This window comes from Antechinus flavipes, chromosome 4, assembly GCF_016432865.1.
Source record: "Antechinus flavipes isolate AdamAnt ecotype Samford, QLD, Australia chromosome 4, AdamAnt_v2, whole genome shotgun sequence".
In the NCBI taxonomy this organism is placed as follows: Eukaryota; Metazoa; Chordata; class Mammalia; order Dasyuromorphia; family Dasyuridae; genus Antechinus; species Antechinus flavipes.
The window spans coordinates 363,934,968-363,958,567 of NC_067401.1; the positions used below are offsets into that span (position 1 = coordinate 363,934,968).

Below are 23,600 nucleotides of genomic sequence, written 5' to 3' on the forward strand. Positions count from 1 at the left end.
AAGAGCCTCAAGTCTTCATCTTCTTGGTTCTTGGCTTGCTGAAATATCCAAATTTTTCTTACTGTACCCATCAAGGAAAAGATACAGGTCTAGAGATTCTTCGGATTTGTAAAAAGACCATTTTATGGTTACTCCACATAACCTGATCCCCAGTGCCCCTTCTCACTGCCCTGAACATATTCAGGTTTGCAAAAATTAGGAGGATTATGCTGTTCCCCTAGATTTCCTTGAGGTCTAGACAGAATGAGAAGGTGTTCCACTGATAGATGCCTCTTAGCATTGCTTTTGCAATGCCAGGTGGACTGGTCCCTGAGAGGGGACTAAATAAATAGTCTTTATTCTATCAGATGATAGTGACATCAAACTGTAATTCTGCTGTTATAATCTCATTTAACAAAGATTAATTTCATTTATCTTTGTATTCCCCCTTAGTACCTAAATCATCTCCTTTCCTTCTCTTTTCCTTGTCTTCAAATTATAGATAGATGTGTGTATGTAAATATGTATGTGTATACATATATTCATATATTATATTGTGTGTATCTATATAAATATTCATAAATGTGCATATTTGTATATACATATATTACATCATACTGTTTATGTGATCATATCACCAATAAAATGGAAATTCTTTGAGAGCAGGAATTATTTTTCTATTTGCATTCCCAGGTCTAGTACAGTGCCTCCAATCATAATAGATGCTTAATCAATGCTTCTTGGATTGGATTGGATTAAATGGGAACTGAGTGGAAGGGATTGTAAAATTGTAAGTTAAAGACTATCTTAGGGTTTTTTATGTCACAGATTTCCTTGGCAGTCTGGTGAAGCCTATGGACCTCTTCTCCAAATGTTCATAAAATTCATAAAATAAAAATAAATTCACTAAATAAAAAATTCATAACAGAATTCTAACAGAAACCAATTATACTGAAATGCAGTTCACAAAATGTAAAAAATATTTTTTCCCCCATGGGCCTCAGGTTAAGAAGCCCTGATCTAGTTCTGCTTCCTCATTAATAGTTTTTCTCACAAGAAACTGAGGCCCAGATTTAGATGACTTGAGATGCCCTCTATTATAAATGTTTGTTCAAATGGAAGAATGAATAATATGCATTGGGTTGTTGTACCCAATGCTTAGTAGGCCCTAAATACAGGCGTATAGTGCTTGGTATGTAAATTCACCTCTTTCAAGCAAAAAGCAGACCACTGGGGTAACTTTTCCAAGGCCACACAGTGAGTCTATGGCAGATGGAGATCAGAATCAACCCAGCTTTTCCCTTACCATCAACCCTATTTTTAAGACCACACAAATAAAGAAAAGCAATTTGATGGGACTAGAGAAAGGGGAGTTTAGGAAGGAAGAGGATAGAGACTTTGAGGGGTGAAAGCAGTCTTACAAATGGTGATGGGTTTGCAGTTAAAGAAAGGGGGAAACAGTGAAAGACCAAAATAAATAATAGTCAACTCACTCCACATGAAATCATTAGCTTCTTTCAAGAAAACCTCAGATAGCAAAACACCACAAAATACAATCAATCTAGGCTTAGACATGTGGAAATATAGTTCTATGAATCTTTGACTGTCTAAAAGTGGATTTGGAGAAAAGCTCCCATCTCAAATCCCTTCTCTGTCCCCTGAAAGTGCAGCTGGCCTCTTGGGCTCGTTAGCTCAAAAGCAAAACCCCAGTCCCTATTTTGCAGAAACATTTCCATTTACTGGGCTGTCTGTCCCAGGAGCAATTTGCCACAATGGAAAGAGCTGCCATTTGACCTACAATGCAATTTTGAACTAATTAATAAAGTGACCATTAGTGCCCCAAGGGGATAATAACAGGAATAAAAACAAATTACCGCTATGGCTAATGCCCGCTAACTGGGGTGCAGAGGAGATTACCTCATTGTATTGTAAATTTCTTACAGCTCCACTCTCTTTTTTTTTTCCACAAATACTTTTAAAGTGCACCCACTCAACACTTGGACCTTCTAGGGCCCTTGCAAACCCCATAAGAATTAGCCCTTCAAAGATCAATGAAGAGCTAATTGCTGGTAACAAAGTACCACCTGGAGAGAAATGTTACAATATGCCTTCATTATAAAGCACCCGCTTTCTCCTTCCCTTCTCCCCTGGCTTTTCTCCTTTCTCCCTCCCACCATGAAGCAAGGAGGAGTCCAAGAGAAAGATAAGACATATTAAAGATTTGGGGGTTTAAGAGCTGGAGATGTTCTGGTCTGTTTGCGTCTCTGACTGTAGTTCATTCCCATTCTGTTACCTTCTCTATCTTATTTATCACCCTTAGAATTTGTTACTATTATTGTACCACCCAGTTAAGAATACCCAGAGAATCCATGGGGGAAACCAACAGTAACAAACAGAAACTAAAGCAAATATAGAAACTAAGGGTCTATGGTTTCACCATGCCCTAATTAAGCAGTCTATGCAATTAGAAACCTATTTTATTCTAGCCACAATTGTAGGTGCACACCTATAGTCACAATCCAGAAGTTGGAAATTTCCAGAGACCACTCAAAAATTTCTAGAAAAGCAGGTTGTGAAGTAAAACATGCACTAGACTAAAAGTGAATGACCAGACCTGAACTCTAGTCCAAAATCGATTTTAGGCCAATTATTAACCTCTCTGCTGCTCAGCCTGGACAAAGCTACATGTACAAGTACATGTTCAAAGTGAAAGACTGGGTCTGATTTGAAGAGAAAGCGAAAGATGTACAGGATGTGTTTCTAATCCCCAGATTATCAGGGAAGATGAAGGTCATCTGAAAGAATAGAATTGATAAGGTGATGTAGTAGAAGGGAATCCTCTTGGGTTTGGAGGTTAGAGGGTAAAAGAATGTGATGGAGAATGATGGGAAGAAAGACATTGAAAATGTCATTGAAAAAGCTCCAAGTCTATAATAGGCTTCCGTTAGAGGTGAGAACTGTAGCAAAGAAGAACATGTGCCCCACGTTTCATATCAGGGAAGTGGATAGGAGCTGGAAACTATAGATTCCTGAATTTGACTCCTGTTGCCATCAAAAGTATAGAACACATTATTAGGCTTGCTTTTTGAGTACTTAGTAAGGGAAACAATCACTAAGAGCCATCAGCTTCATCAAGAAACAATTATTCCAGAGTTACTTTATTTTTTTTTCACAAGATAACTAGACTGATAAAACAGAGAAATACTGAGATAACAATTACTGGCATTTATATTATGATTTGAGATTTGTAAAATTCTTTACAATATTATCTCAACTCTTTTTCTTCTTTCAAGATGGTGGACCAAAAAACCTAAAAGGACCAAAATGAGAGAAAAGAGTCAAAAAGAAAATAAATGAAAAGAACAAAAAGAAAGATGTAGCTGAAAATGTGATGGAAAACAGAGGAATACTGTGATAATAATGGCTAGCATTTATATTATAATTTGAGGTTTGTAAAATGTTTTTCAATATTATCTCAACTCTTTTCCTTATTTCAAGATGGGGGACCAAAAAAATCCAAAAGGACAAAAATAACAGAAAAGGGTCAAAAAGAAAAAAAAGGAAGATGTACCTGAAAATGTGGTGGAAAAGCTTTGAAAGTATTGCTGCTGGAACCACTTCCTGGACTGAGGGATCAGTAGATACTTGCAGTCTGTGATATATTCCTGTTGAGCCAGAAATAACAAGTGGAAATATGCTGCCTCAAAAATTCAGATCAAAAAAAATTTTTTTTAAAGGAGAGGATACCTTTTACTATCTCAAAGCCACTTGGTATTGTTAAAAATGGAGAAACCCAAGTGATAAAGAGTCACAAAATGCCTACATATTACCCGATGAGAATGTGCCTAGAAAGCTGTCAAGTCATGGCAAAAAGCCCTTCACCCAGCATGTAAGAAGACTCTAAGCTATCATCACTCTGGACACAGTTCTGTCCATGCTTATTGGCCGCCAAGAGAGAGAATAAGTGGTTTTCTAAAGCAGCTGGATAGTAGCTTGCCACTGATAACTGAACCTCGGACCATCAACCATGTTCCTCTGTGAAGGACCTAACAGAAATCTGGAATCGCCACCTCTACCAAGCAGTATCTTTTGGGTGTAAAATTTCCAAATCATCCTACTGGTTCTTACTTCAACACAGAAAAAGAGAAATAAAATATTACAGAGAAGTATAAGGTTGGTCAGAAAATAGTAGACTATTACATCCTGCCCAAAATTAAGAAAATTCCTCAGCTCCATGTTTATCTGCATTCTCTATTCTCTCTCCAGTGGTGTTTATCCTGAGAAATTGATGATTTAAATGCCTTGCAAAGAACTCTCTTAAAAATATCTGGAATAGCAAATGCATACACACATTTGAGCATAAATATAAATATATATATAAAGAGAGGGAGAATAAGAAGAGGAGAGAGAAAGAGATAAGAAGGAAGGTTGGAAGGAAAGAGAGAGGAAAGAGAGAGAGAGAGAGAAGAGAGAGAGGAGAGAGAGAGAGAGAGAGAGAGAGAGAGAAGAGAGAGAGAGAGAGAGAGAGAGAGAAGAGAGAGAGAGGAGAGAGAGAGGAGAGAGAGAGAGAGAGAGAGAGAGAGAGAGAGAGAGAGAGAGAGAGAGAGAGAGGAGAGAGAGAGAGGAGAGAGAGAGAGAGAGAGAGAGAGAGAGAGAGAGAGAGAGAGAGAGAGAGAGAGAGAGAGAGAGAGAATCTCATCTTATTCTCATAAACAGCCTTAGGAGATAGGTGCTTATTATTGTCCCTATTTTACAGATAAGTGGACTGAATCAGACAAGAGGTTAGGTGTTTTGCCCAGTGTCACACAGGTAGTAAATATCTGAAGTCATATTTGAACTCAGATCTCCTGACTCCAGATCTAGCACAGAATTCACTTTACCAACTAGTTGCCTGCTATATATTTTAATAAACCTCTCATGCTAAACCTTTAGATACAATGGAGATATATGGGCTAATTGATAATACAACTGGAGAAATTTGGACCTGGTTGAGGGCAAAACCCAGAGAACAGTCATTTAATGATTCACTGTCAATTGATTGGAAAGGAAAATTAGTGAAGTGTCTCAGATCTCTTTTTGCCTCTTTGCTGGCAACATTTTTGTCAATGACTTAGGTGAATGCAGAGGTGATATGTTTATCAAAATGGCAGATTGCATGGTATTTAGGGGGACTGAGTCAAACATACACAAAAAAAAAAATCTTGACAAGCTCAAACAATGGACTAAATCAAATAAGATGAAATTTAGAAGGGGTGAATCTAAAACACTTGAATTCCAAAAATTAACATCACAAATAAAGGATGGATAGGCAACTATTAATATGAAAAAAAAAGTTTGGAGGTTTCAGTAGATTGCAATCTCAATATAAGTCAACAGTGTAATATGGCAGCCCCAAAGCTACCACTTTGGTTAGCCACGTTAATGTAGTCATGGTGTGAGGAATAAGAGAGGAAATATTTTAGCTCTATGTTTGCTCAACCAGGCTACATTTTAGTAAGACATGGCTAAGCTGTATTGTGTCCAGAAGAGGACATCCAGAGTAGCTAGAGGATTAGAGAACATGGTATAGAAGAATTGATTGAAGGAATGGATCATATTTAAGACAGAGAAATATTTTCAAATTATCTCACATATTTTCAAGTCTTTCGCTTGTTTATGACTTGAAAGTTTTGAGATCATATGAAAGAGATATTAGAAGTTTTGTTTGGCTGTAGAGGATTAAATTAGGAGTGATGGATAAAATGGCAGAGAAGCTGATTTAGGTTTAATGTAAAGGAAAAACTCTTAACAAGTATAGCTATCCAAGAATGGAATGGGCCACATTAGAAGATAATAGGATCCCCCTAAGAAGCAGTTAAGTGGCAAAGTGGATAGACCCCTGATCTAGAGTCAGGGAGATCCAAGTTCAAATCTGGCCTCATACTCTTACTAGCTGTGTGATCCTGGCATTAGATACTAACAAGTCACTTAGTCTATGTTTGCTTCTGTAACCTCAATTTAAAATGAGAATAAAAATACTATACACCTCCTAGGCTTGTTGGGAGGATCAAAAGAGATAATATTGGTTTAGTATCTGGCACATAGTAGACCATAATAAATAAATGCTTGATTTCTTACTTCTCTTCAAATCTTCAAACAGCACCTAAAGACCCATTTGTTAAGGCTGTTGTAAGAACAAATTCCTGTTCAAATATCTGTTGGATTAGATGGCATTTGAGATTCCAGTTCTACTTGAAGATATGTAGGACCACCTTCCAAGCTATAGCTTGTCAGTGTCCTTCATAAAATGTGACACCATGTAGAGAGAAGCATAGGTATGATTAGTAGGGGAAGGAGATTGTATTTGACATCGCTATTATCCCAACAGCAATCCTCTATTAGCTGAGTTTTAGTTTTCTACTTAAGTAAGGACCAGCCCATCTTTATTGGGCCAGTCTATCTAGTGAACTAAGTTTGTTTAGTAGCCATTATGACTAATTATTATGTTACTCACATTCTCATTAGAGTAGAAATAGTCAATAAGAAAGCAGTACACAAACTGAAAGCTTCTTACACTCCATCTTTCACCTGGCCTAGTGAACTTTTCAAAATGCACAGAGAGTCTGCTTTCCATTATTAATGCCAATGTGGGGCTGCTTTGTGAAAGAAAATGTAAATAAGCCAATAATCCAAATTTTAACTTGGGAATGTTGGAACAGTACCTTGTGTACACAACATGTTTAGTTGCTGTTTTCTCAACTGAAATTGACTTTAGGTTTTTTTTCTGCAAGCAAATTTATCTTTCTATGATTATGCTTTGCCTAGCTAATATTTAATTTTGTTTTTCAATCTCTGGAGATCTCTTAGTTCATTGTTGGAAGACAAAGCGTAGAGTCATAATCCACAAAGTGAATAAGTATTGATAGGGACTGAATGGGCATCTGCACACTAACCCAAATATGTATGTATATGGAGACTAAATTTGTCTAAGGAAAGCCTCTGTTTCCAGGTGATGATCATTCTTAATGATCTCTCCCTTCTTTTTGGCAGTGGCACTTACAAGGTGAGCAAGAAACAGGCAAAGGTATGTCCAAAAGAAGGTTCTTCAGGGATCCTTGCTGGTACCTTTCTTTTCTAATTTTGTCTCTAATTTTTGTCTTAATAGACAACTATTAAGTATATGAGGCTGGATTTGAACTCTTATTTTCTGAATTCTAAGTCCTGTGCTCTATTTATTGTGCCACCTAGTTGCCTACTACTAGCTCCTTCTTGCTGATTTTATTATTGTTGAGTTATTTTAGTCATTTCTGACTCTGTGACCCCAGTGGAGGTTTTCCTGGCAAAAATACTGGAGTGGCTTACCATTTCCTTCTCCATGTCTTTTTTATGGATGAGGGAACTGAGACAAAAAGGATTAAGTGACTTGTCCAGGGTCACATAGCTAATAAGCGTCAGAGACTGGGTTTTTTATTCAGGTCTTCCTGACTTAAGATTTAGCACACTAGCCACTGTGTCACCTCGCTGCCCCCCTTTTTTTGCTAAGCTTCTAGTCTGAAATCTTCAGTCTTCAAATAGAAACTTCCTTCTATACAGCCACCAGAACCCTGATGTTAGGGATTCATTCTTCACCATATGATACTCAGTGCCTCTTGGAGGGAGTTCTTTCTCTTTTTTTTAGCTCTATTTCATTAATAAGTATGTGAGTAGCTAGCATGGTTCATGAAAGGCATGCTTAGTAATATACTATAGGATGATTAGTATGTGAATATAATAGCTAAAGTACTGATTCTATATCTCAAACAAAACTTTTTGCCCCTCTAAGCACTCTGATGTCATGACCAGAAAATATTTCAAGTATATCATAATAATCAGTGACATTTATATAGCATTGTGAAGTTAAAATAAACAGTACTCTTCATAAGTTCTTTCATTTGGACCAACTAACTAATAATTAGTATTAATCCCCATTTTATAGATAAAGAAACTGAGTCTCAAACCACTGAATTTGTTTTGCATAACTATGTATATTCACTATAAATGTTTTGGTTTTCTATTTTTCCCCTATAGTGGTGAAAGAAGGGAAAGTAAATCAAATTTTTGTTCACTGAAAAAAAAATTTAATTTAAAAATAATGAACTGAGTCCCAAAGAACTACAGTGATGTGGTCATATAGCTAGTGAGGACCAGAGGCATATTTTGAGCATGGGTCTCCTGGATGCCAAATACTTTATCCATTTATCATCCACCCTTCCTATGTCATAATAGGAACAAGGGATAACAGACTGACGATCTGAGCGATGCATCAGTAACAATGAAATAAAGATTTTCAACACATTAGGTAGATTCCCTATGGAGGTTTTACAGAGAGACACAGACAAGAGCCTCACAGAACAAGAACATATAGATAAATTTTTCTCTTTTTTCCCCAAGGGAAAGGAGTTAGGAAGGGGAGTAAGAGGGTAGCAACAAAAAAAAAAAAAAAGAAAAAGAAAGAAAGAAAGAAAAGAGAATCATTGTGGCATCTTTTGAAATTACATAGAAGAGAACAGAAGAGAGGCCAGAATAAAATCACATGTGAGCAGGATAGCTTGGAAAGCTACAGGTTGAATTTGTTACATATTTAAGAAGAAAAGTTATACTGAACATGTACCTGCAGTTTCAATATATATATATAAGTAATATAAATAAATTGCCCATTTTATTTGTTGTTTGTTAAATTCAAAATAAAATAATTGTTTAAAAATAAGTACAGAGAGGTTGTGATCAGCACCAATGGAGTAAGTACATACATCAATGAAATAAATCACAGATTCATCAGAATAAATTTCAAACACAATGCACTTAACTTCTAATTCCCCCTGTGCATGATTGCAGCTGAAAAGACCAATGCACAATCATTTAACCCTGCAGTATTGCCCTGACTTGCATATTTAGTCCATCGTCTTTGAGCCCTGTCCTTAAATAAAGTGAGTCCTATAGTAATCCAGATGGTGTTGGGCAGGTGTTCATTAAATCAGCATGTGTAGGCTCATGTCACACTGGGCCTTGGGCGGCAGTACAATGGGGGAGACTAGAAGAAGCTCAAAGCAAGAACACAGCTTGATACAGAGGGTCTAGCAGATATTGAGGTCCTATACTGTCAAGAAATATTGGCCAGATACTATGGGAAAGGACATAGGAGTATTCTAGGTCCAAAGCCTAGAGCCAGGTTAAGCAATTCATAGAGATGGCTAGAAACAGAACAGTTTCTAAATAAACAGAGATGGTTCAGTATAATCAGAAGAGATCAGGACAGTAGCAGATTCAACCAATTAGCCACTGGGAGTCAGAAAACAGAAGACATTTGATGTGGCCAGAGCAGATTCCATGGAGAGGAGATGCAGCAGAGTTGAATTTTGCTTGCTCCAGAACTGCTGTAGCCATCTGCCTTTCAAGTCTGCCTCCCTTATCTAGGGCTGATGAGGATCAGCCAGTACTGATAAATTTAGCACAGACAAGAGAGAACAGATAGGTTCCAAGGAGGGCTGGCCAGAAGCAGTGTCCCGGAGTCCAACACAGATAGGCAGGTCTGTACACATAACACAACGTAATTATAACCACTGATCCCAGGCAGAAAATGTCTGTTCTGATTTTATGCACTCAGCACAGTGTAATAAAGCCAGGAGTACAGGTTTGTCCTTCAAATCCACAGAGGCAAAAGAGGAGGGTTTGTCTTCTGGGAGCTCTAACATGATGCTGTCTTCAGGGTGAAACAATTTATAGAATCAAAGATAACTGGATAATTGGACAAGAGTGTAAGAAGTTGGGAGAAAGGGAAAGAAGTAGCAAGAAAGAAGGTATAATGATCCAAGATGTTACAAGGAATTTTTTTTTGGTATGGTTATTGGAAAGGTCAGAAATCTGAGAAAGAATGGATAACTAGGTTGCAAAAAAAAAAAAAAAAAAACTTAATTCAGTAGAGAAATATTTTTCAACAAATGCCTTATAATGAGAATGAGGTTGAGAGAGGAAGAGGAGAAAAAAAGGTAAAATTTTAAATATTTTTGCCACTCTTACCCAGGGCTGAGCTCTCCTAACTAGTGGGGCAGTGAGAGAAAATTCACCTAAGTCACGATACCTAGATGGCCTCAGATCACACTTCATAGGCACCTGGGACACCTCATCATCTGCCCTGATATCACACACACACACACCACACACACACACACACACACACACACACACACTCCAGGGGAGTACCCCCTGGCAAATGCCCCCATTTTTGAGATTAAATCTATATTTTCATTAGTCCCACCTGCTCTACAAGTTAAGCTCTTGCCTGAGAGGTTTGGTGACTTGCCCAGGATGACACAGCCCATCTGAAGAGTCAGGGCTTGAAGCTGAGTCTTCACATCCATGTTAGCTCTCTATTCCCTGTGCCAATTTTTGCCATACATAGTCCTATCTTCCCACTAAATCTCTTCCCAGTACCTGTAAACAGAGGGGCAATACCAAACTCATCCACCAGAATGAGTGACAATGTGAGAAAAGTTATTTAAGTCAACAATTCAATAAAATAGAAAGGGGAAAAATACACTAATATTATATATTATCTAGTCTTCAGGATTTTTCTAGCCCTTAAAAGCTTCTCTTTCCCTGATGTACATATGGATATACAACCCATGATATTCTCATTATTTTTCTTTTTTAAGCAAAAATAATTACTTAAATAATAGTATAGTATTTCACTTCTCTTGGTCTCGGTTCCTTTTTTTATCTACTTCTGTACTACCATCCACAGGACCTCCTAGAATTACCTTCGGCTTTGGAGGTCTCAAAATTAATGCCATGCTTTAGGAACAGCCATGGGTCTTTGTAAACAATTTCATCCCCATCCTATGAAGAAAAGTGTTTAACAACTCCTTGAGGTCCCACCCCACCCCATATCCTCAGTTCTGATTCACAAACTTCCCTGTAAAGAGATTCCTATTCCCTATTGAAAAAGCCTCAGAATCCTGTAAATAACAAGAAAGAAGGAAGTAAAAAAATGTCCCTTTAATAAGAGTTCTATTGACCTCAATAGGGGGCCTTATGCCATCACCTTCTCTTTTCCACCTCATCCTTCCATGGCTTGACCATTAAATTTAAACAATGTTGATTTAATTATGTGCAAATTAGAAGTTTCCCTCATTTGAGAAAGATTCCCACGTGTAGTACAAGGAATAACAACCAATTAAGACAGCTACAATTCATAGTTTTGGCTACCGGCAGACTTGGATCAGGCAGATTTAGATTTGCCTAAATTCTGAAAAGCTTCCTTTCATCCAATGTCCTACTCACCTGGATTTGACCATGCATTTTACTATATTGAATAAGTAAAATTGTAAACTATTTTATTTTTCATAAAAGATCTAATTTGAGGCAAACCTAAATATGTTCAGTTACTAATTTATATGTTTTACTCATCAAATGTAAATGTTTAAGTATCTTTGCTTTTCATCACAATTGAAATTTTTACAAAATTTCTACAAAACTCTATAAAGTTTGCTATCTTTGCCCAAACCTGGGGTAGGCAGTTTTATAAAATTCCTAATCTTAAAATAGAAAAGATTATATATATTTAAAAAATAATAATTTGGCACAAATGAAACAGTTCTGTACAATTTGTTGTTTCCTCAAACCTAGATGAACAAATACTAATATATCTATTTTTAATACCTACATTATCAGGAGGCCACTTATATGGCAATATAGAAAATAGCATGAAGCAGAAAGTGATAATAATTGCAATTGTTGTTGTTATTTTAAATGACCTTTTAGCTGCCCAAATAGAGACACAAACTCTATGCAATAAAGCCCATGCACTAGAGGCAACTAGTGGAATGAGAAGCCTGACTTCAGAGTGTAGCAGACTTAATTCAAACCCTGCCTGTGCCACAAACTGCCTGAGACCATAGGCAAGCCCCTTAATCACTCAATTGCTCTAGGTAGATCTTCTAGACATAAGTTTTAAGTTATAGAGGAGTTGCTAATCTTCCTAAGTAGAGAGTTTCTTGGGTGAACCCAAGAGAAGTTAAGATAAATCCTCCCCCTCAAAAATAAAAGTCCATTCATTTTAATAGCAAAAATGGGCAAAAGTTGATCCCTTTGGGTCCACCCCTGCCCACACCTCCAGTCCTATTGACGTAATTAATCATATTGAGTAAGTGGCAAGATAACCATGGTAACAATGTCAATATATTAAACTGGGCATAAAAAAGATAGAAACAGGATTCTGGGAAGATCGTGGAGTAGGTCAGAGAATTTTCTGCTCTCCAAATTTCCTCCACAAAAAATGACAGAACAGTCTCAGTGCAGCAGAAATGAACACAGGGGTAAAGCAGTTGTCTTCCTAAGACAATCAGAATCAATTATATCGAATCCTCTCTTTTGATCTCCAGGAAAAACCTAACCTCCAGGGGCAGAGATTGGGTCTGATGGGCATAATGAACAAACAACAAGCTCTGGGGGCCATTGGGTTGAGAGGCAGCCTCAGGCTTAGAAGCTTTCATTTTGAAGACAGTGTGGGTGTCTGTTGGCTAAATAGGAGAAGATTGATGGAGTTTCTAATATCGAAGAACTCCAAGTGCAGCTTTGCTGACCAGACCTATCCTGGCTGTGGCTGCAAGGAGAAGGAGCTGGCACACATTTGGTGATTGCGGTAGTGAGGGATAGAGACCCTGTGGTTTGTGGGCATTTGCAGGAGAGCAGAGTCCCTGCTTTCAGTTTAGGGGCAGAGGACAGGTATAGTTTACAGCCACGGGAGGGACCACAGAGAGCAAGCTCATTTATAGAACAGTGTGGCTGGGGATCCCTAGCCATGGCTTAGGAATAGAGAGGAGAGTTCAAGGTTGGTCCCTGAGGCAAGGTAGCAAATAGAAGAAAAACAGAGGAATGAGAGAGATAGAATAAGATAAATAATAAACAAATAGAATAAGAAGAATAGTGAGGAAAAACAGAAAAGAGGAAAATACATAATAAATAGTCATGCCTTAGACTGTGAATGGGATAAATTTACTCATAAAACAAAAACGGATAGCAGAAAATTTTGAATTCAACAATATGTTGTTTTCAGAAAACATAAAAATGAGAGATACACACAAAATGAAATAAAGTAAAAGAGTAGAATTTATTGCTTTTTTTAAAAGCAGGGATAGTAATCATGATCTCAAAGTTAAAGTTAAAATTGATTTAATCAAAAGTGAGAAATAGAGAAAGTAATGTATGTGCCAGCAATGTTGTTCAGTATTATTTTAGACCACTTAAAATATCTAGAAGAATAAAATACCTGTGAATACACTTCCAAAGCAGATACAATAACTACATGATATAAAAGTAAAACATTATACAAATACACTTAGATCTAAATAATCATGGGTAGGTAAAGCCAATATAAATTTTTAAATGAAAATTTTACCTAACTAATCTATTTATTCAATGCTAGCCCAGTTAGAAAAAAATAGTAACAAATTTCATTTGGAAGAACAAAAAAATCAAGAACTTCAAAGAAACTAAGGGAAAAAGATGTAAAGGAAGTAGATTCAGTAGTATCAGACCTTAAACTATATTATAAGAAAAAGCATTTTGTTAAAGTGTAAAAAAGATAATTTCACTTATTTTAAATTAAAATTTTTCTTGTGTAAATAAAACCTATGTATCCAAGAATAAAAGAAACACAAGAAATTGGGGGGAAACTCATATCTCTCAAATATGATGTCATTGGGTTAGAATTCTGCTGTACTGTAGAAAATGATGAGCCTGTTTGATTTAGAAAAACATGGACCTATGAAAAAAGATGCTATCCACTTTCAGAGAAACAGATGATAGATGGAAATAAACATAAGACAGTCTTAAATATGTGTGTTTATGTGTATGTTTATTGGTATCTATATGTATGTATAACCACGTTTAATTCTGGCCTTCTTTAGAGTGGAAGGGGGGGGGGGGAGAAAAAAAAGTTACCTGCACAGCAGAGAATAAAAGAAAACCAACAATGAAGCAAAAAAACAAAAACAAACAAACAACAACATCAACAAAAAAAACAAAAACAAAAAAAACTGGGAAACTTTGAAAACAATATGTAGTATTTATTATGTAGGTTTTCTTGAAACTGAGATTATATTCTCTCATTTTTTGTGGAGGAAATTTGGAGAGTTGAAAATTCTCTAACCTACTCCACGATCTTCCCAGAATCCTGTCTCTATCTTTTTTATGCCCAGTTTAACATATTGATACTGTTACTATGGTTATCTTGCCACTTACTCAATATGATTAATTACATCAATAGGACTGGAGGTGTGGGCAGGGGTGGACCCAAAGGGATCAACTTCTATCCACTTACTCTATTAAAATGAATGGACTTGGGGGGGAGGGGGTGGAAGGTCCAAATCTTAAGTGTGTGAAACTTTCTACTTATGAAGATTAGCAACTTCTCTATGACTCAAATTTCTTGTAATTTTTTGTTTTATATCGAATCCTCTCTTTTGATCTCCAGGAAAAACCTAACCTCCAGGGGCAGAGATTGGGTCTGATGGGCATAATGAACAAACAACAAGCTCTGGGGGCCATTGGGTTGAGAGGCAGCCTCAGGCTTAGAAGCTTTCATTTTGAAGACAGTGTGGGTGTCTGTTGGCTAAATAGGAGAAGATTGATGGAGTTTCTAATATCGAAGAACTCCAAGTGCAGCTTAGCTGACCAGACCTATCCTGGCTGTGGCTGCAAGGAGAAGGAGTTGGCACACATTTGGTGATTGCGGTAGTGAGGGATAGAGACCCTGTGGTTTGTGGGCATTTGCAGGAGAGCAGAGTCCCTGCTTTCAGTTTAGGGGCAGAGGACAGGTATAGTTTACAGCCACGGGAGGGACCACAGAGAGCAAGCTCATTTATAGAACAGTGTGGCTGGGGATCCCTAGCCATGGCTTAGGAATAGAGAGGAGAGTTCAAGGTTGGTCCCTGAGGCAAGGTAGCAAATAGAAGAAAAACAGAGGAATGAGAGAGATAGAATAAGATAAATAATAAATAAATAGAATAAGAAGAATAGTGAGGAAAAACAGAAAAGAGGAAAATACATAATAAATAGTCATGTCTTAGACTATGAATGGGATAAATTTACTCATAAAACAAAAACGGATAGCAGAAAATTTTGAATTCAACAATATGTTGTTTTCAGAAAACATAAAAATGAGAGATACACACAAAATGAAATAAAGTAAAAGAGTAGAATTTATTGCTTTTTTTTAAAGCAGGGATAGTAATCATGATCTCAAAGTTAAAGTTAAAATTGATTTAATCAAAAGTGAGAAATAGAGAAAGTAATGTATGTGCCAGCAATGTTGTTCAGTATTATTTTAGACCACTTAAAATATCTAGAAGAATAAAATACCTGTGAATACACTGCCAAAGCAGATACAATAACTATATGATATAAAAGTAAAACATTATACAAATACACTTAGATCTAAATAATCATGGGTAGGTAAAGCCAATATAAATTTCTAAATGACAATTTTACCTAACTAATCTATTTATTCAATGCTAGCCCAGTTAGAAAAAAATAGTAACAAATTTCATTTGGAAGAGCAAAAAAATCAAGAACTTCAAAGAAACTAAAAAGAAAATCAAAGAAACTAAGGGAAAAAGATGTAAAGGAAGTAGATTCAGTAGTATCAGACCTTAAACTATATTATAAGAAAAAGCATTTTGTTAAAGTGTAAAAAAGATAATTTCATTTATTTTAAATTAAATTTTTTCTTGTGTAAATAAAACCTATGTATCCAAGAATAAAAGAAACGCAAGAAATTGGGGGGAAACTTTCATATCTCTCAAATATGATGTCATTGGGTTAGAATTCTGCTGTACTGTAGAAAATGATGAGCCTGTTTGATTTAGAAAAACATGAAAAGACTTGGACCTATGAAAAAAGATGCTATCCACTTTCAGAGAAACAGATGATAGATGGAAATAAACATAAGACAGTCTTAAATATGTGTGTTTATGTGTATGTTTATTGGTATCTATATGTATGTATAACCACGTTTAATTCTGGCCTTCTTTAGAATGGAAGGAGGGGGTGGGGGGGGGGAGAAAAAAAAGTTACCTGCACAGCAGAGAATAAAAGAAAACCAACAATGAAGCAAAAAAACAAAAACAAACAAACAACAACATCAAAAAAAAAAAAAAACTGGGAAACTTTGAAAACAATATGTAGTATTTATTATGTAGGTTTTCTTGAAACTGAGATTATATTCTCTCATTTTTTGTGGAGGAAATTTGGAGAGTTGAAAATTCTCTAACCTACTCCACGATCTTCCCAGAATCCTGTCTCTATCTTTTTTATGCCCAGTTTAACATATTGATACTGTTACTATGGTTATCTTGCCACTTACTCAATATGATTAATTACATCAATAGGACTGGAGGTGTGGGCAGGGGTGGACCCAAAGGGATCAACTTCTATCCACTTACTCTATTAAAATGAATGGACTTGGGGGGGAGGGGTGTGTGGAAGGTCCAAATCTTAAGTGTGTGAAACTTTCTACTTATGAAGATTAGCTACTTCTCTATAACTCAAATTTCTTGTAATTTTTTGTTTTATATCGAATTCTCTCTTTTGATCTCCTATGTACATAGCAATGGTTTTTTTCTTTTCTCGTTTTGTATTTAAGTATAAAACTTTAAATATTTACCAAAAAAGTCATACGTATATGTATATATGTGTGTGAATGAAGTGAAGAGAAAACTAGCCTTTACCATCAAGAGCCAAATTGCAGAGGAGATCAGAGCTCAGAAGCTAAGAGACCTTCCTGGCACCCAGGAGGGAACAGTGTGAGGAATATCACAAGCAGAGAAAAAACATCAGGATCTGATGTACTTATTGTGATTAGAATCAGATTAAATAGTATTTGGGAAATATTTAATAAAATATATAAAAATATAATATAGCATAGATGTTAATTTCTGTTTTTTTTTTAAATCAACATGCTACCATACGTATCTGTTTCTATTTAAGTTTGATCACTGCTTTAAGTTTTTGCCCATTCTTCCCACAAATGCTTATATTTGTGGGAGAGTATATCCCAGATTTATGAGGATATATTACAGTTATTATTCTTATACCATTTTAATAAATGCCTTTGTTTTGAGCTAATTATATCTACTGGCTATTAAAGTAAGATCACTACCTGGTCTTTCTTTTAGTAGTATAGACACAGAGTACTTTTAAACTTAAGAACAGTCAACTCCCTTCTCCTTTCTGAACCCCCTTATCTCCCCTAAGTCCATCTGCAAATTTGGTAGTGTGAGAAACAAATTTATGAGATACTCTAGAAAAGGACTTCTTGAACTTTTTCTACTTGTGCGTGACCCTTTTTCACCTGTGAAATTTTAACTCTGCCCTGGTTATATAAGTATATAAAAATAGGTATACAGATCAAACATTTGCTGATAATAAATCATAAAAAATTTTATTTTAAAACAATTCTTTGCTATACATATAATTCTACCGTCTATTAAAGACAAAGGAAATTTGCATACTAATGACATAGGTGTTCTTGTTTATTTTTCCATAAAGAATTAAATTGTTTCCCCCTGAGGCAATTGGGGTTAAGTGACTTGTCCAGGGTCACATAGCTAGGACACATTAAGTGTCTGAGACCAGTTTTAAACTCAGGTCCTCCTGACTTCAGGGCTGGTGCTCTATCCACTGCAGCACCTAGCTGCCCCCAAGAATTAAATCTTGATGGAATATTGATCCCTTTTACTGTTACCAAATTTTTCACAACCCTCACATGACCCATATAGTTGCAAGTCATAATTTAAGAAGCTTTGCTCTAGAGTAGTACCTCCTCTCCTTTTAGGAGAGCTCAGCTTTCAGTTAGAATCCATTTACTCTCATTTTTGGTACAATTGTGATTAGGTTCATCTGTTTTCTCAAGCAACATCAAATTGGAAGCAACAAATTGAAACTAAGATAGAAGGAAGCCTTACAATTAGAAATCAGCATGCTCCCAAGACAAGTGTCAAGAAATAACCTGATACTGATAATCAAAAAAAGGTTAGATTTTGTTTCCCCGCACATCCTTTGGGAAGTCAGGAAAGTGAGTAGCAGAAAATTTTAAATGAAAATAGTAAAAATAGTAACACTCTGGGCACTTAACAAAGAAACTATTTAGAAAATCCTCTTTGTTGAACAATCCCTTCTTTGCTAAGTACAAAATCAATGGGTGATATGTTGGGGATAGTTCTTGATTGTCTGAGTATGTCTACTTAAACCTGCTTCCTGAAGTTGCCCAAGATAAGCTCCCAGGCACCTCAGAATGCCTTTTTAAAAGAGATGACTCAAAAGAGAATATGCTACAAATTACCAATCAGTGGCAATGGAGGAGGGTTTTTTTTGTGCGATTTTATGTTTGCCACTAGTAAACCCACAAAATAAGCCAAAGGTTCTTTTAAAAAATTATAATGATAATGCTTCATCTACTTGGAGCAGCTTCTCTTCCTGAAGGTAAGATTGTTTGTGGTTATTATGCACTGAGCACCAGTGGTGTACTTGGCACTGTATAGTACATGCAAAGATAGTCTTTGCCCAGGGGGCACACCCCCCCCCCCAAGCAACCTAGGAAATTTGTTTTTAAACAAATTGAGTTTTTCCTTCTGGCCATTCAAGACTGCTGGATGGATTTTTAAACTGATTTGTTATGGAAAAGAGAACTATGAACACTGCCAGCTGTGGGCCTCTTCCATAATAATTTTTGATCTCCAGATTGATTTCCTTCATATTTAACCAGAGGCAGGGCTTTGACAGTATCTCAACATGGCTCCTAAGACAACTGTGGGCAAAATATGAGGTTCTATACTGGAAAGCCAAAGCAGAAATCTGCTGGTGACATGCTTTGGGGAAAGTTAAGACCTAAGGTGATATATAATATAAAAGAAAGCAGGACTTGGATACTCAAGCCCAAATCCCAGTTCTGCCAATTATTCATTTTATGATTTCAGGCAACCATTTCATCTCTGTGGAATTCCATTTCCTTGTCTGTAAAATAATTGAGTTGGTTTGGGAAATCCAGAGTTAAGAGGCTTAATATGGATGGTTAAATCAACAAAACTGACTGAAAAAAAAATGATTATTCAGGAGAACCAAGAGAAAACAGTGTCATGGAACCCAAAGAGGAGACAGACTATATGAGGATGGGCGATCCATGGAGTCAATTGCAGCAGATAGGTAGAGAAGGTTGAGGACTGAAAAAGGACCCTCAGATATAACAATTAAGAGATCTTTGGCAACTTTGAAGAGAGCCGTTTCAGTCGAGTGCTGAGGAATACAAGGATTACCTAGCAGCAGTAAGAGCTCAGTTCCTTCAGGTCCATTTAGCAGCATGTGAGTAGGAGCAGAAAAACAGGTGGTGGGAGAAAACTACAACTGGATTTGATAAGGATAAAAAAGAGGATGAGGAATTCTAGAGTAGAGAACAGTATGGAATTCAATTTATTAACTACAGAATTTACAAAAGGGAAATGAAGTCAGAACATGGGTGATGACTTGAAAAAGTACTGAGAGACTGACAGACAGAAGATAAGGACAAGAGCAAAAAAGTAGGTTTAGGAGAAGTAAAGCAATAGGAGGGATGCAGTGGTAAAAAGTTATGATCAAATAGATTTAACAGGGGTCATCAAACTACGGCCCTAGGGCCAGATGCAGCAGCTAAGGATGTTTATCCCCCTCATCCAGAACTATGAAGTTTCTTTATTTAAAGGCCCACAAAACAAAGGGTTTTTTTTTTTTGTTTTTGTTTTTGTTTTTTTTTTTTTTTACTATACTCCGGCCCTCCAACAGTCTGAGGGACAGTGAACTGGCCCCCTATTTTAAAAGTTTGAGGACCCCTGAAATAGGTCAGTTGTTGACCAAAGAAGTGATAGGAAACAGAAAGGGTTATCCTCTCTTCCTCAAAGGGTTGAAGAGAAAGTAAGACAGGAAGCAGAAGCACTGAGTGAAAACAGCAACAGGAAGAAAAAAAAATAAGGAGGTGTGATAAAAATAATCATTAAGGTCTCTTCTGGAATACAATGTGATATTCTAGAAAGAGAACTGACTTTAAAGTCAAGTGATGTGGATTTGTTAAAGAAATCACTTTACTGTTCTGGGCCTGTAAAAAGGGGATAATAAGCATCATACTACCTCCTCGAAAGGTTTTTATGAGGAAGATGCTTTGTAAACCTGAAAATGCTTTATAAATGTGAGTTGTTTTAGCTCTAAATTCTATGAAACCTTTGCTCATGCACATAAGACAGTTAATATATTGGCTATAATCTATTTTGGCTAAAGAAAAACTCAAGCCAATCTCAATATTGTTATTGTTGAGCTAGTAAAAGACAAACTAAAGGACCAGATTGCATTCTGAAAATTTGTAGGTTAGGATGGACAGATGGGTCTGGATATGGCCATAAGATATAACAGAATGGTCTTTGAGTGCTTAGCAGGTCTCAGTTTGACATAAGTTGTAGCCACTACATACTGATTCACAAAATCTTTTAATCATATAACTGAAGAAATAGAAAGGATCTTAGTGATCATGTGATCTAACTCACTCTTGAGCAGGGATCTTCTCTGCAATATTCCCAACAAGTGGTTATACAGTTTCTGTATTCTACTTCCTTGATCAAAAATTCTTAACATTCTCTCTGACCATAGAATCCCTCATTGCTCATTGATTAATTGAAGCTCATCTCTTACAAAAACCCAGATCTAGATCATTCTCTCTACCTGCCTTCTCTTACTACTCACATACTGCTGAATGAGCCTGGAGGAAGTCACACAACTGTGTCAAATGGATATTCTACCAATTTGATCCTAGAGTCAGTGGAGTTTATTGAATAGCTAAGTGACACAGGAAGACCTATACTTTAGGAAACTCCCTTTGGCACCTGGGTGGAGGATGGATTAGAGCACAGGGAAACATGGAACAGAGACACCAATTAGAAGGCTATTGCTACCGTTCAGGTGAGAGGTGGTGAGGATCTGAACTAAGGGCAGTAGCTGTGTCAGTGAATAGGAGACATGTACAAGAAATGTTGTGAAGGTAGATATAACAAGATTTGGAGTCTGTTTTTATTATGTGTGTACCTAGTCTGTATATACTTATATTTATACCTGATATCCCCCCCCAAAAAAAGTAAACTCCTCAAAAAGAGAGATGAAATTTTTTTGGATATATTTATATCTCCATCATCTAACAGTACCTGACACATTCTAGTAGCTTAATAAATGTGTGTTTATTGGCTAACCTCTAGGGGTGAAGATTTACCTCTCTAAAAGGATGCCATTTCATTTTTGATGGCTCTAATCATAAACAAGATTTTATTTCTATTGATCCAATATCTGCCAGCCTGATAACTCCAGTGGAATGTAAGCTTTCTGGGGATGTCTGATGTCTTTGGATCTCCAGTGTCATTTCTCTGCCTTTTCCCATATTTGAAGACAACCAAAGACTCTAAGACTTCTCTCTACTAAAAAGACATACTAGAAAGCCTCAGTTCTTTCAGCCTTTATTAATTTTCCCATAAATTGTGTGACTATCTTTTTAAACTCAAGATTCTTAAACACTGGTACTAGACTCTTTTGATAGCAAGGTCTATCACTTGTCAGTTTGTTTGTTTTTTTAATGTGTCATGGTTCTGACTACTCTTGTCATCCTGGTGTCTCTGAATGCACACAATGGCCAGACTGATCACAGTATTCCAGATGTGTCCTAAGCAACAAGAAATATAATCAGGTTTCTACCTCCTTTATTTTAGACACTGGTCTCTTCATGAAGACTAAGATTATGCTAGCTTTTTCGGTCTCCTCCTGAAACAATTGACATATGGAGCTTTCAGTCCATTAAAATCTCAAGTCTTTTTCATATAAATTGCTTCCTATGCACATCTACACTTGTATAGGCGATGTTTTAATCCACCTACGGATTTATATTTATCCTTATTAAATTTCATCATTAGCTTCAGGCATATTAACATATGCTATTCTAGACTTTCTTTGGGGATTTCCAAGTTTTTTATTATCTAATCTATTAGCTATCTCTCCTAGCTTTGTGTCCAAATTTGGTAAGTATGCCATGTGTGTCACTAAAAAAAATTCTGAAGAGAATATAACCAAAGACAGTGGTATAGCAATGTTCTAGAAACCTTACCATTTCAAATTGCTAAATCTAGGAAGATGGAAGCAACAATAGAAATTGAGAAGTTCAGGACAATTTTGGAAGAAAAGATGATCTTAGTTTAGGCTATGTTGAGTCTATGATACAATCAACACATCCAGTGATAGTTGTTCAGCAGGCAGAGACTGAGAGATAGGGGAATGGGAGAGGGTATGGAAATAGGAATTTTAAAAATTTCTACCTTCTATCCTGAAGCCATAGGATTAGATAAGATCATGAGGAAAGAAAAGTACAGAGGAAGAAAGGAAGAGGACCAAAAACAGAATCTTGGAGGGGACAAATATCTATACTTAATGAACAAGGATACAAGGAAGAGTAAAGTAAGGTAACCAATTAGGAGCAGAGAGGTGTTATCAAGAAAGAATAAAGTGTCATTGAAGTCAAGAGAGAAAAAAACCATCAAGAAAGGCCAGTGTAATTGGTTATAGGAAGATCACTAGAGATCCTGAAGGAAGTTCTTACAATGGAGTGATAGGGATAGAAGAAAGATTTATGATTTTTTAAGGGATTTATAAGGGAGCAGAGAATATGAATTACTCTTTTTGAGAGCCTAACAGTGAAAGAGAGGACAAATGTACAAGGTTGCTTGGTGAATGGAAGGATTTTGTTTGTTTTTTAAGAATAAAAGAGATCTAAGGCCACTCCTGCCTTGAATACTGCAGATTACCTAATAGCTTCTAGTTCTATTAAAAAACAATAAATGTTGATTGAATGAACATTCATTTGACTCCTCCATCAGATTGTGAATTCCTTGAGAGCAAAAATTCTTTTTTGCAGAGATATATATATGCATATACATATAAACATACATACATATCTACACATACATACATGCAGACACATTTGTGTATATCACTTAATAAATGCTTTTGGGTTGGACTTTTGGTTTATTTAGTATCACTTAATGAAACGATTCTGAACCAAATAGGATGTGGATAACAAACTAGCAAAAGGTGACCGAATATGAAGAACCTGGGGAAAACAGTGTTATTAGAGCTGAAAAAAGAGAAAATATCCAGGAAAAAAAAAAAAAGGAGGGGAGGGGTGTTCAACAGTGTCACAAGCTGTAAAAAGGACACAAAGAACAAAGACTGAGGAAAAGATTGAGATTTAACCATTAAGAGATTATTGATAACTTAATAGTTTAAGTAGTTTGTGTGTGTATATGTGTATGTATGCATGTATATATGTGTGTGTATGTTTGTGTATTGTTTGTACATAGTTGTTTTCATATTGTCTCTCTTAGACTTATGCCTCAGCCGCAGGCTTGGGATCTGCATTTGTTTTGTCCAAACTCAATATGTTCAAGTCTCAGCTAAAATCTTATCCTCAATAAGCAGCCATTCCTGATCCTCTTTAGGGCTGTATAAATATAGGTATGTAGATATGTCTGTATGTATGTGTGTATATATGT

The 23,600-nt window shown here is 36.3% G+C and overlaps 1 pseudogene; it reads left to right on the forward strand.

Moving 5' to 3' along the window:
• The first annotated feature begins 3,217 nt into the window (after window positions 1–3,217).
• On the forward strand, window positions 3,218–4,412 carry LOC127559739 (60S ribosomal protein L6-like; annotated as a pseudogene).
• Window positions 4,413–23,600: the final 19,188 nt, after the last annotated feature.